The sequence below is a fragment of the Chlorocebus sabaeus genome, chromosome 23 (assembly GCF_047675955.1).
Source record: "Chlorocebus sabaeus isolate Y175 chromosome 23, mChlSab1.0.hap1, whole genome shotgun sequence".
NCBI classification, from domain to species: Eukaryota; Metazoa; Chordata; class Mammalia; order Primates; family Cercopithecidae; genus Chlorocebus; species Chlorocebus sabaeus.
The window spans coordinates 43471793-43484529 of record NC_132926.1 but is presented as its reverse complement, the minus strand read 5'-3'; the positions used below and the strand labels follow the sequence as shown (position 1 = coordinate 43484529).

The window sequence follows — 12737 nt, the reverse complement described above, 5'->3', positions numbered from 1 at the left end:
CCAAGACTAGACTCTGATCCTTATGGTCAGTCACCTGGACTTCCCACCAATCTCCTGCCCCTCCCTCTAGGCTTTGAGTTTCTGGTTCAGAGGGACGTGTTAGTGCTTAGTGGTGATGAGAAACGGGTCAGACGGCTCAGGACCTGAAGTCTAGCCCATGACTGTGCACAAGGTTTTGGAGTGGCGTACTGATTGAGAGCGAGGACTCAGCTGCCAGACTGCTTGAGTTCGGATCTTGGCTGGGCTACTCTTGAGTTTGGCTAACCTCTCTGTGCAGTTTCCCTGTTTCTAAAATGAAGATAATAATTGTACCCACCTCATAGAATTGTTGTGCAGATTAAATGAGTGAACATATGGGATTGTTCCAGCTGATAAAACAGCTTTGTGCTTTTGAACTATTATTATTGTAATTAGACTCCTCTGAGCCTCAGTTTACTTGTCTGTAACAAATCTCCATAATACCTTTCCTTCCTGCTTCAGGGTGTTGTGAAGCTCAAATGACACATTCCCTTTGGAAACTCTTAAAGGCTTTACAAAGGTAAGATATTATCATTATTTATTATCAGGTACTTGTTCCTTGGGGTTTTCCACCACATTCCCTTTAGAAACAAAGCAGTTTCCTTCACCCTCCTCTTACCCCAGTCTCAAGGCAGAAAATCGTGGTGTTTTGGAGACAGGAGCAGCTATGGGGCCCCCTCCACCTAGGCAAAGGGGCGCATAAGGCTGTGCATACAGACACATCTCTGATAGAGATTATTTCAAAGGAGGCTGCTAATTAAACCAAGAACAGAGAGCTTGTCAACATTTTACACAATTTTCCCCTTCACTGCAGAGGTGAACCCAGGTTTTGTGGGGCCCAAAGCTTGTGCAATTTGGGGGGCCCTCTTTAAGAAAAAAAATACAAGATGATGAACATGAATTAAGTGCAGGGTTTGGAAGGGGCCTGTACAAATGAGGAGCACTGCCCCCCAAGCTTCATTAGCTTCACAGAAAATCCACCTCTGCCACCAGGCCAGGTATGCATTTGATAAGGACTTGTCAGTTAGTTGCTTATGGCCAAAACAAACCATTTTTTACCAACCACTGACAGGCCAGGATCTCTAGAGGACAGGAGTGCACAGCCTGCACCCAGACTCCAGAAGTCACCCTGTTACTAGGCTGTGGCTCCTCCACTGCCTTTACCTCAGTCTAACTGTTCCTTTTTCAAGACCCACCATCTATTTATTTTTGCTTTCAATACATTTGCATGTGATTTGCATAGCGTTAATATTCAGCCTCATGTTGGGAACTCTTCCTCTGCCCTGGCTTAAGCTAGATTCCTGGGACTTGGTTACCAAGTGAGATGTAACTTTCTCTCCTCTCAAAATGTAGAGGGAAAGAAATATACATCTAATTTGGGGGAGGGTGGGAGAAGGGACAATGATGACATTTGTCTCGGAGTCAGTTTCTAGTCTCTGGCCCTCCTAGTCTATGTCTTCCTCCATATACCCGCACTGTCCCTACTCACAGCCCACAACCCAATTCACCTCAGTTTTCCTCTGATTATGAAATTGGAAGCGCACCTTCTCAAGGACACATGTGCCTACCCAAATGCTGGGCTCACTGGGGCTCAAGGGTACAGCCTCTGAAGTCAAGAGGCACATGGCATCGAGGTGCCAGCAGACAAGAGCACACAGGGGTTCTTCCTCAGGTCCCCATCTGGGAGAATCAGCCCCTTCCAGTCCCCCTGCACAGTTCAGAGGCCCGGTTTATGTGATTCCCCCAACTGACGGAAACAGATGGCAGGTGGGAGTATGTGTGAGTGTGAGAGTGAGGGTGTGTGTGTGTGTGTGCATGCACGTGAGCTGTACATACATAAAAGAAATGTGCACACATGTGTGAGACAGAGAATGCCCACGTGCACATGAGTATACCCCCCCCCCCCCCCACCGCAAGACAGGCAGAGGAGGAGGAGGAGGTGAGGATGTGGGAAGGAAATTCTTGGTTTAAAAAAACCACATTGTGGTTCTAAATGTCATCAAAGGTGAAACTTGCTTCCTTAGCCCTGCCCTATAAAGGGAGGCGAAAAGAAGTCAGCAAGGCAAGAAAAGGTCTCAGGGCAGGGATGGGGCAGCCCTAGTGTCAACAGTGACATCACTCTCCCAGACCCCTCCGCTGAGTGGTGAGTCACCAGAGCCCAATCAATACCAGTCTTTACGCAGTCATGAGCCGGCTCATGCTTCCATCTCCACGTGGCCCAGGCCTCACCCCCATGGTCCGCTGAGCCTCAGCTACCCCAGCCCTGGGGCTTTGCTCTCTTTTAAGCCTCCATCAGAGAAGGCAGGGGTCCCTTCTCTGGGTAAGGCAATCAGAGACATAAATGAGAAGAGAGACAGGAGAAACACAGACTCTTCTGTATGTGAAGGGGGTTGGGGAACAGAAGTTGAAAACTTGCAAAGCAAGTCTGAGGAAGAGGCGGAAAAAAGAGAATGGAAAAGAGAGAGTGAGAAGAGAAAGAAGAAACAGGAAACTTGGGTTGAAGAAAACAAGAAAAGAGCTAGGCGCAGTGGCTCACGCCCGTAATCCCAACACTTTGGGAGGCTGAAGTGGGTGGATCACGAGGTCAGGAGTTTGAGACCAGCCTGACCAACATGGAGAAACCCCATCTCTACTAAAAATACACAAATTAGCTGGGGGTGGTGGCGGGCACCTGTAATCCCAGCTACTCGGGAGACTGAGGCAGAAGAATTGCTTGTACCCGGGAGGTGGAGGTTGCAGTGAGCTGAGATTGCATCATTGCGCTCCAGCCTGGGTGACAGAGCAAGACTCTCTCTTGGCGAGGGGGGTGGGGGGAGAAGAAGAAGTAAAGAAGAAGAAACGGGGTGAGGGAAAGCCGACAGCTGTGAATTCTCACTTCTCAGGATTTTAGGACTGCTACTTCATTTTCCTGGCCCTCCAATCTTTTATGGGTCCCCCAGGTCTAGTGATGTAGGAGGAAGCCCAATACTGTAACCAGCACCTCTGGGAGAGGACTCCCAGTATCTATGGTATCATCGACACCTACCCTGATGCATCTCAGCTTGGTCCCACCCTCCTTGTCAGAGATAGGGGTTGGAGGGATTAGACATTGGTGGGGGGAGCAGTTGTGGCAGCTCACGTCTGTAATCGCAGCACTTTGGGAAGCTGAGGTAGGAGGATTACTTGAGGCCAGGAGTTCAAGACCAGCCTGGGCAACATAGTGAGACCCCATCTCTATAAAAAAAAAAAAAAAAAGAAAAGAAGAAAAGAAAAGAAATTGGGGATGGGAGCAAAAAGTGAGAGGCACAAAAGGGAAGGCAGTACCCACTGGGGCAGCTCTGGTTTCTCTCTTGGGACCTCAGTTTTTTCCCAAGACCTTGGCACCTGCCCAACCACTGTTCCTTCTAGCCTGGCCCTCATGCTCAGTGGCAGCCTGAGCGTCATCCCTTGTCACGGATGGGAATCAGAACAGGGGCCCCTTTATCTGACAGTGAGAACGACTCTGCCCAGTCTCTGGGACTCAAATTTCCCGAGATCCTGCTTATTCCTGCTGTAAACTGAGCTTCTCCAAGGAAATCAAAGCCTATATCTGAGTCAATGAGACAGCACCAGAGTGGCAAGGCTAGGCCCTCATGAGACCACAGATGGCTTCTGTTAGAGACCCCTGTCTGGGGATTTCTTCCCCTACTCACTCTGGTTGCCCGTCTCTACAAACAAGAAGATCTGCTCTTCAATTCCCACTTCTTGACTCCCCATCACCAACATAGAGATAACAATAATAGCAGCCATTTAGTGGGTGCTTAATATATACCAGAAAACTTGGTAAGTTTCTTTCTTTCTTTCTTTCTTTCTTTCTTTCTTTCTTTCTTTCTTTCTTTCTTTCTTTCTTTCTTTCTTTCTTTCTTTCTATTGAGACAAAGTCTCACTTGTTGGCTGGGCTGGAGTGCAGTGGTGTGATCATAGCTCACTGTAACCTCAAACTCCCACCTCAGCTTCCCGAGTAGCTGCGACCACAGGTTTTGACATGGCACACTGCTAATTTTTAAATTTTTAGTGGAGGCAAGGTCTTGCAATGTTCCCACGGTGGTCTTGAACTCCTAGCCTCAAGTGATTCTTCCACCTCTGCCTTCCAAAGTGTTGGGATTACAGGCATGAACCACAGTACCTGGCTGGTAAGTTTCTTATGTACATTATTTCATTGAATGCTGCAACAACACTATGGAATAATCACCATTGTGGAGCGTGGAGGAGGAAACCAAGGACTCCAGAAGTTGCCTAAAATTTCACAGCTTGAGATGGAGCTGAAATGTGAACCCAGATCTGTCTAAATTCAAATCCTCGGCTTTCCACTTTGCTTATTTTTATCTTCCCTGCCTCAACAATGCATCCTCCTTTTGGGTTTTGAGGTGCAATTCAAATCTTTTATCTCCCGGAAGTATTCATCCACTCTCCCTGCCTCAGCTCTTGCTCCCACCTGCACCATCCTTAGAAGGCCCCTGTGCTGCCCCTCCTGCTGGCTCAGGGTAGATTTGGAGTTCCTCCTGTGTGGTCCCTGGGGTTGAGGTGATGAAAAGGATAGTGGTCAGGCCCTGAGTTCCCACTCTCCAGGGGGAGGAGGGGAAGGTGAATGTGGCTGGCGTTTTGCACTAGGAACAACCACACGCAGTTGTTGGAGAGGTTTAGGGGCCTGTGGTGCCTTGCATTCTGGTTCCCATCGGGAGATACCTGGCCAGGCTCCAGAGCCCCACGAATGGGAGTAAAAGAATGTGGAAAACTACCAGGTCCTCCAGGGAGCTGGGAGTGGGGCAAAGGTGGAACAAGAGCTCCTTTTCCACCAGGACTTGTGTCCCTAAGAAGGCTGGTGCTATTGTTTACCCACAGGGAAGTCACAATTTCTAATGCTGGAGACAGAGGCAGCCTTCATTTCTAAACCTGTGTCCCTCAGGGTAGGAGACCTGTTTCAGACCTTGGAAGCCTCCCAGGCACCTCCTGATGAGCTTGGTAAAAACCATGTGCAACTATGGCTTTCAGGCCATCCCAGGGCCACCTCCCACCAGACACTGTCTCCAGGCCCATGGTAGAGGGCATGTTCTGGAACTCCACCGGAAGACCCTACAGGCCAGATATCCTTCAGAGACTCTGTCAGCAAGTGAGGGAGAGATCTGCAAACAGAAAGAAGAGCAGGGCAAAGACAACTGGATGTGCTGGCCCAGGAAGAGGAGCAGCCACACAGGGACAGAGAGTGGAAACCTAGAGATGAAACAATGCAGCAGAGAACAGCCATCCTCCCTTCCCTGGGGTCTGGGCACAAGCGAGGCAAGGTGGCATTAGGCATGATTTAGGGCAACCCCTTTTTTAAATATATGGGAGCTGGCCAGGCACAATGGCTCACGGCTGTAATCCCAGCACTTTGGGAGGCCGAGGCAGGTGGATCACCTGAGGTCAGGAGTTCGAGACCAGCCTGGCTAACATGGTGAAACCCCGTCTCCACCAAAAATACAAAAATTAGCTGGGCGTTGTGGTGCATGCCTGTAATCCCAGCTACTTGGAGGCTGAGGCAGGAGAATCGCTTGAACTCGGGAGGCAGAGGTTGCAGTGAGCCAAGATTGCACCCTTGTGCTCCAGCCTGGGAGACAGAGCAAGACTCCATCTAGAAAAAAATAAAAATAAAATAGGCCAGGCAAGGTGGCTCAAGCCTATAATCCCAGCAATTTGGGAGGCCGAGGTGGGCAGATCACCTGAGGTCAGGAGTTCAAGACCAGCCTGGCCAACATGGCGAAAATCCTGTCTCTACTAAAAATACAAAAATTAGCCAGGTGTGGTGGCACATGCCTGTAATCCCAGCTACTCAGGAGGCTGAGGCAGGAGAATCACTTGAACTCGGGAGGCAGAGGTTGCAGTGAGCCAAGATTGCGCCATTGCACTCCAGCCTGGGAGACACAGGGAGACTCCGTCTCAAAAAAAAAAAAAAAATTAAAAAGTGAATAAAACAAAAATAAAAATAAAAATAAATAAATATAAAGGAGTTGAGGCTCAGAGGGTGGACAGGAACTGCCCTAGATCACGCTGTTCCTGAGTGTGTCTCCCATTCAGTGTTCTGGGAACAATGAGAAGAGGGGTGCTGGCTCCACTGTCTTCTGGGAAGCAAGGGGACTCGAAGGGGAGGGGTCACAATTTCTCCACTCCCACCCCACTGCACCTCCCGAAGGACCTCAGAGGCTTTTATCTTTCATCTGTGAAATGCGCGGGGCCCTCAGTTCCTTGTTAATAAAAGTGAGGACCAGAACACCTGCTTTCCTTCCATGCAGGGCTGTTGTGAGGCTCTGCTGGAAATAATGCATGGAGAAGAGCTTTGCAAGCGCAGGGTGTTATTAAGTTTGTGATTAGGCCAGGTCAGCGAGGGCTACAGGAATAATGGGAGGATTAATGCCCAGGACGTGGCAAGGAGGAGGCTAAACTCTGCCCTGTCCTCTTCCCTCGGTCACCTGCCCTGAGAGAAAGCATTTGGTGTTTCCAAATTGACTTAAATAAGAAATGTGTGGTGGCAGCAGCCTTCTCTCACTCAGCCTTCATTTGCCCAAGGCAGAGAGATTTTAATTTTCGAGCCATAATGAGAAAAAGAAACTCAGGATTAAAGAATATTCCAGTGAAGCAGTCAAAATAGCTGCCCAGACTCTGAATCAAGCCGAGAAATATAAATTAAAAACTCCCTCTCCCTCTAGCACCAACTGGGCTTGAAGATGCCAGGCTGAGTGGCTGGTAAGAGTTCCTGCAACCCAGGTCCTGGGGTCAGCTGGCGGGCAGGCCCCACCCCAGGGTGCTGATGGGACAGGGAGCCAGAGATGCACCCACCCACTCCCAGGAGAGATTTACTTCCACCAAGGCTGGCTCCCCCAAGCTACAAGCCTCCCGAGTCAGGTCAGGCCCTGAATGGTGAGCTCAGAAAGGGGGGTGACTCCCTGGTCACCACTGTCTAGTCTCCTAAGGCACAGAGATGCTTCTGTCTGCTCTTGTTTGCTCTTCTCCTAAATGCTGGCTCACATGCTGCAAACCTCTTTTTGTTTCCCCTAACTCAGGCCAGGGGTCCTGGGAGTGGGAAGGAGCTACCTGAGAAGGGGGGCACCTGAGCCTTCAGCCTGGATTCTTCTGAGCTTCAGTCTGTTTCCAAGGGAATGCCCTTCCAAATGCACTTGTACTTGGGATGGTAGGAATGGCAAGGAGCCCCAAGAAAGGTATCCATAGGAGTTCTCAGGACTAGAGGTCCTTATGTCCCTAACAGCCATTCCGTCGTGTGCCTCAACACCACATTATAACCTAAATAAAAGGAAGGTGATTATTTTAGAGAGATTATAGTCAACAGCTTGAACCCAGAGGATTTCAGCAAAATCATAGAGCTGAAATAATTGCATGGAGTTGAAGTCCCTCATCCCCCATGTCCAGGTGCCCAGCAAGTCAGGGGGTGTGGGTTGGTCTCCCTAGGAGGCTGGGAGGCCACAGACTGGGCTGGAGTCAGGGAGACAGTCTCAGTGACCTTGGGAAGACTCCACCAGATTTGGGGCAGAGAAAAATGAAATCTCTTCCTGCATTTCAGTCCGTTCACTTCTGCTCTCTGCCTGTTCACTCCCCTCATTTCCTGCCCACAGTCAGCAGGGGAGGTGGCCATCTTGGTGCAGTGGCAGGTGTGGAGGCTGGAGCCAGGATGTGGCACTGGAATCCATCTATCTGGCTGGTTCCACACCCGGGGAAACCTGGACTCATCATCATTAGCATTCTGTTTCCTTGCCCGGACCAAGGAGGCACAGGCAACCTGTGCAAAGGGCAGCAGCGTGGAGGGGGCACACCTAGAGCAAAGCAGCACTCAGAGCTCAGAGCCCAAGTCTCAGGGCCACCCATCCTCAGCCAGCGCAGGGAGGCACTTCTGTGAGGTGCTTCTGGCGCAATGTAGGGTTGGAGGAAGACCTTGGGGGTAACTTTAGGATCATAACATGGTGAGGCTTTGGTGCTTGCGACAGATAGATTACAGATGGCTCTCCAAACACCTGTCCCTATAATGTGATTTTGCAGGAAAAGGGTTGGATAAGGTCCCTCCCTCAGGCGGACCTACCCTCCACCCACTCCTTGAAGCAGCCCCGGCAGCCTCACAGGCCTAATTCATTCCTCACGTTAAGCAGCAGCCCTGGGAGAGAACAGCCCCTACAGAGCAGGAAGCACGTGCACATTCCAATAAAGCACTCAAAGAGGCAATTATTTCTGGGCTGCCTATCCCAGCCCAGAGTACCAGAAGCCAAATTTCCAGAGCTGCTGTCATTGCCTCTGGCTGTTGGCAAAATTAAACTTCTTGAGAAATCAGAATGAGCTGGCCCCCAGCGTGAGGGGTTGGAATTATTCCCCTGCCCAGGGCCCTCCGTGTGGAGCTGGGTGTGGGTGGGGACAGGGGGAGATTATGGAGGAAGGGAGTGGATTGTAGGCTCCCATGAGATAGCACCTACCTGTTATGTGTACACACTGAAGCACACATGGAGGCCAGGCATGGTGTAATTGCAGCACTTTGGTAGGCTGGGGTGGGAGGATTGCTTTAGCTCAGGAGTTCAAGACCAGCCTGGGCAACATAGCAAGATCTCATCTCTACAAATAATTAAAAAAATAGCCAGGTGTGGTGATGCATGTCTATGGTCACAGCCACTTGGGAGGCTGAGGTGGGAGGATCGCTGGAGCCTGGGTGGTTGAGGTGGCAGTGAGCCATGATCATGCTACTGCGCTCTGGCCTGGTGACAGAGGGAAACCCTGTCTCAAAAAAAAAAAAAAGGAAGGAAAGAAAGAAATGTGTGGAATGGGTACTAAGTCTGCCTGTCACACACTGGGATGTTACGCTCAGTAATGGCAGGGCCCATGTGTTCTTGCTCACTGCCACTCCTCCAGCACCCAGGACAGCGCCTGGCACATAGTAGATGCTCGGTAGACACTGATTACTGAGTGAATGTGCCAGATCTCATGATAAATGCGGTGAGACTCTTCCCTAGCCTTTCATCCAACACAGGTTCCATGCAGGTACCTTGAGAAACATCAGTACTCTACCTCCTCATACTTTCCATGGGATGATGCTATGGGACCCTTAGTAAATGCCCCACAAAGTGAGAGATGGGCTCCTTGAGACATGTAGGGTTGGCAGTGCCCTGATTGGGCACCACACAAAGGGGAGGTACCATCTGATGTCTCAAACCATAGCTTCCTCTTCCACCCATGTCAGAAATATTTGCCTGCCTTGCTTCCACCCTCTTGTTAGGCAAGTACCACTTACCCCTCCTATCTTCAGTCTCCCCTCCATCCTCATGGTGTGTCTCTCTTACTGTACCAGACACCTCTTGTGCACCACGACCAGCTCCACGCTGGCTTCAACCTGTTCATGCCGCGTGACCTGGCAGTGCCACACCCGCAGGGCCCTGAATTCACGCCCCTGCTCTTTGCCCCAGGGCTTCTTTGTTAGCAGGAAACTGCCTGGCTTTCCTGCCTGGGCAGTCCAGTGGTGCAGGGTAGTTCATTCCCTGGGGGAAACTCTTGGCAAGGGGAGCGGGAACTTGCCCTGGGTGGACAGTTGTGAATTGTTCATAAAGCTTTTCAGAATGCTCCCTGGTTACTTGAAGCTGTGACCAACTCAAAAACTTCTTTGGGCTCTCCTCTGTTGTCACCTGCTCCCTGGATCACAGCCTTTGATCAGGGTCAACTTTCAGGGGAGGTCAGCTTAAATCTCCTCCGCTTCCCTCTGCCCTCTCTGCCTCATCCACCCTGGTTTCCTTTTAGTTCTTCAGCTCTTTCCCACACCAGGCCTTGCCAACAAGCTTTCCACATTCCCTGGAGTGCCTTTCTCTCTGCTTGGGAAATCTCTCAGTTGAGACTTACATGACCGGAAGGAAGCAGTCACAAGAACATCAGAGAGAAAAAGAGTTCCAGGCAGAGGGAACAGCCAAGGCAAGAGCAATGAGTTAGGAGTGAAGTTGGCATGCTCAGGGCAGAGCAGGAGGGCCTTTGTGGCTAGAGCAAAGTGAGAGAAAGAGGGGCATAGAGTGCAGTTGAAGAGACCATGTGCAGTTTTGTGGGTCACAGTAGGGAGTCTGTGTTGTGTTGTGTTGTGTTGTGTTGCGTTGCGTTGCATTGCATTGCATTGCACTGCATTGTATTTTTTTGAGATGGAGTCTCACTCTGTCACCTAGGCTGGAGTGCAGTGGTGTGATCTCAGCTCACTGCAGCCTCCCTGCCTCCCAGTTCAAGTGATTCTCGTCCCTCAGCCTCCCAAGTAGCTGGGATTACAGTTGCCTGGCACCACGCCTGGCTAATTTTTGTATTTTTGTAGAGACAGGGTTTTGCCATGTTGACTAGGCTGGTCTGGAACTCCTGACCTCAGGTGATCTGCCTGCCTCAGCTTCCCAAAGTGCTGGGATTACAGGCATGAGCCATTGCGCCCGGCTGTAAGTCTGCATTTTAAATGCATCAGGTAATAAACTCCATGAAGGCAGGGATTCTGCTAGTCTGATTCACTGCTGGTGCCCTGTATGTAGCAGGCACTTAGTGAATGTTTGTGAAATGAATGAATGAACATCTTACCTTTATCTGTATCCGTGTCCTAGCCACCCCTCCCCCACACCAGGTGACAGAGTAGTCTTCAAAGATGACAGCTTTCAGGAGGGAGAGGAGCAGGCTGTAGGAGGAGGCTGGTTGTGTTTTCTCCTAAAAGAATCCTTTGGGAGTGAGAGCCGCGCTGGCTCTGGGCACTGACTCCTCTCCTCTCCTGTTTTCTCCCACATTCAATTCTGATCCCGTTGCTCAATTCTCTGCTCCTGCTGGGCTCTGCTCCTGACACCATTAGTCACCTCCCTTGGTTCTCAGCTTCCTTAATGAGCATCTGTCTTGCCTTCAGTCTGAAACAGGCCTGCCCCTGCTTGCTGCTTCCTGGGAAAACCAAGGTCTGGGGCGGGAGTGCAAGGCTCAGAGAAGGCTCCCAATCTTTCTCCCTGCTCCTCACCACGCTCTGAGTAAGAGGTAGCGGTGGGGGGCAGAAAAAAGGATTATCCCTGGGCAAAGGAAGAGGTAAGTGGAAGACTACTGAAGTTAAGGAGATGGTTATAAAAAAGCCCTAGCTTCCCTGCTACAAAGAGTCCATGGAGGACAGAGTTGCACGCTTTTCATTAACGGGACAAGGAATTGGCTGAGATGGCAGCAGAAGGAACAGAAGCAAGGCAGGGTGCAGAGAACCCATCCTTGGGGGCAGTTGAGGCCACAGGGCCTCTCCTCGGCTGAAGGCCTTTCTCGGGTTGGCCAGTCTCAGCCTTATTACTATTCTCCATGCGTGGAGGCAGGGAGGTGACAGAATAACCTCTTAAGGGCCCTGCCAAACAGCAGAGAACCCTTGATTGAGATTCCGTGACTGTTGTTCTCTCTGAGGCAGCCCTGGGCAAGCAGGGGGCTTCCATGCTGCTGTGCTACAGTAAGAGGTTGTTCCACCAGGGGCCTGCAGAAAAAAGGCAGCTCCTTCAGAGGGTGAGCTGAGGAGAGGCTAATGAAAAGACTAGTCACAGGTGACCGGGGCTGCAGGCAACTACGAGGGCCAGGTGGCACCCAGGGCCTGCCGCAGAAGAAAGCCCTTAGCACCTGGAGGCCAGAAGCCGTAAGAGGAGGCACGCTGGGTTTGTTTGTTTGTTTGTTTGTTTTAAGACAGATTCTTACTCTGTCGCCCAGGCTGGAGTGCAATGGTGCGATCTCGGCTCACTGCAACCTCCACCTCCTGGGTTCAAGTGAGTCTTCCGCCTCCGCCTCCTGAGTAGCTGGGACGACAGGTGTGTGCCACCATGCCTGGTTAGTTTTTGTATTTTTAGTGGAGATGGGGTTTCACCATGTTGGCCAGGCTGGTCTCGAACCCCTGACCTCAAGAGATCTGCCCGCCTTGGCCTCCCAAAATACTTGGATTACAAGTGTAAGCCACTGTGCTTGGGTGTGGTATTGGCAGAACTTGGTGACAGCTGTGGCTGTGGGAGAGCTGTTGCCCCATGGGAGCTGTGGCCTTCTACAGAGGAAGGCAGCTGCTGCCAACACCCAGGCCCAGCAGTGGGACTGAGGTTGTGGAATGAGTGCCCTGACTTCTTTCTCATCCTATCAGCTAGTCTCCTGCCAGTGCCTTGCATTGGCCAAACCCAACAGGAAGCTGAGGGCAAGGAGCCAGGGCAGTAAGTACACAGAGGTCAGCTTCCTGTGGCTCTGAGCAGGGCAGGGAAGAATGGAGAGTGAATCTAGAACCTTCTTGTCTCCTCCTCCTGATGTCACATTCTCATAAGCCCACTCCTCCCTGGTTCCTGAAGAGCCTACAAGTCCCTGTGCGACCTGTGCTCAGAACTCATTCCACCTCTCAGACTGTGCTGGTCCAGGTCTGGACCAGGCTCAGGGAGGCTCCAACCACATGGAGAGGTTTCGGTTGCCCTGAGTGTGCCTCTGCCCCCGCTGTACAGCATCAAGATCCCAGATGGTCCCATTTTCCTTGTGCCAGGCTTTAGGAACAGGCAGGCTTGGTAATTACACTTTCCTAACAAACCCCCGCCCCCGTTTGACTCTCTTTTGACTGCATGAAGCAGGAGGTTTCTCCCTGCTTCTCCCCTGCATGAGCACTGGCCTCTGCCTCTGATCTTCTGAAATTCCTTGTGGTGTGAGGGGCCTGGGGAAGCCGGGGGAACGCTTGACGCTCTTGGCATCCTGGA

General features: G+C 51.0%; 1 long non-coding RNA gene across 3 annotated transcripts in view; it reads left to right on the top strand.

Moving 5' to 3' along the window:
- The window catches only part of LOC140709915 (uncharacterized), a 75770-nt gene that overhangs the window by 44839 nt on the left and 18194 nt on the right, over nt 1–12737 (top strand). For all 3 annotated transcript variants that reach the window (XR_012090695.1, XR_012090693.1, XR_012090694.1), the window contains exon 3: nt 481–538. This is a non-coding gene — a long non-coding RNA (uncharacterized lncRNA). The remainder of the gene's footprint in view (nt 1–480; nt 539–12737) is intronic.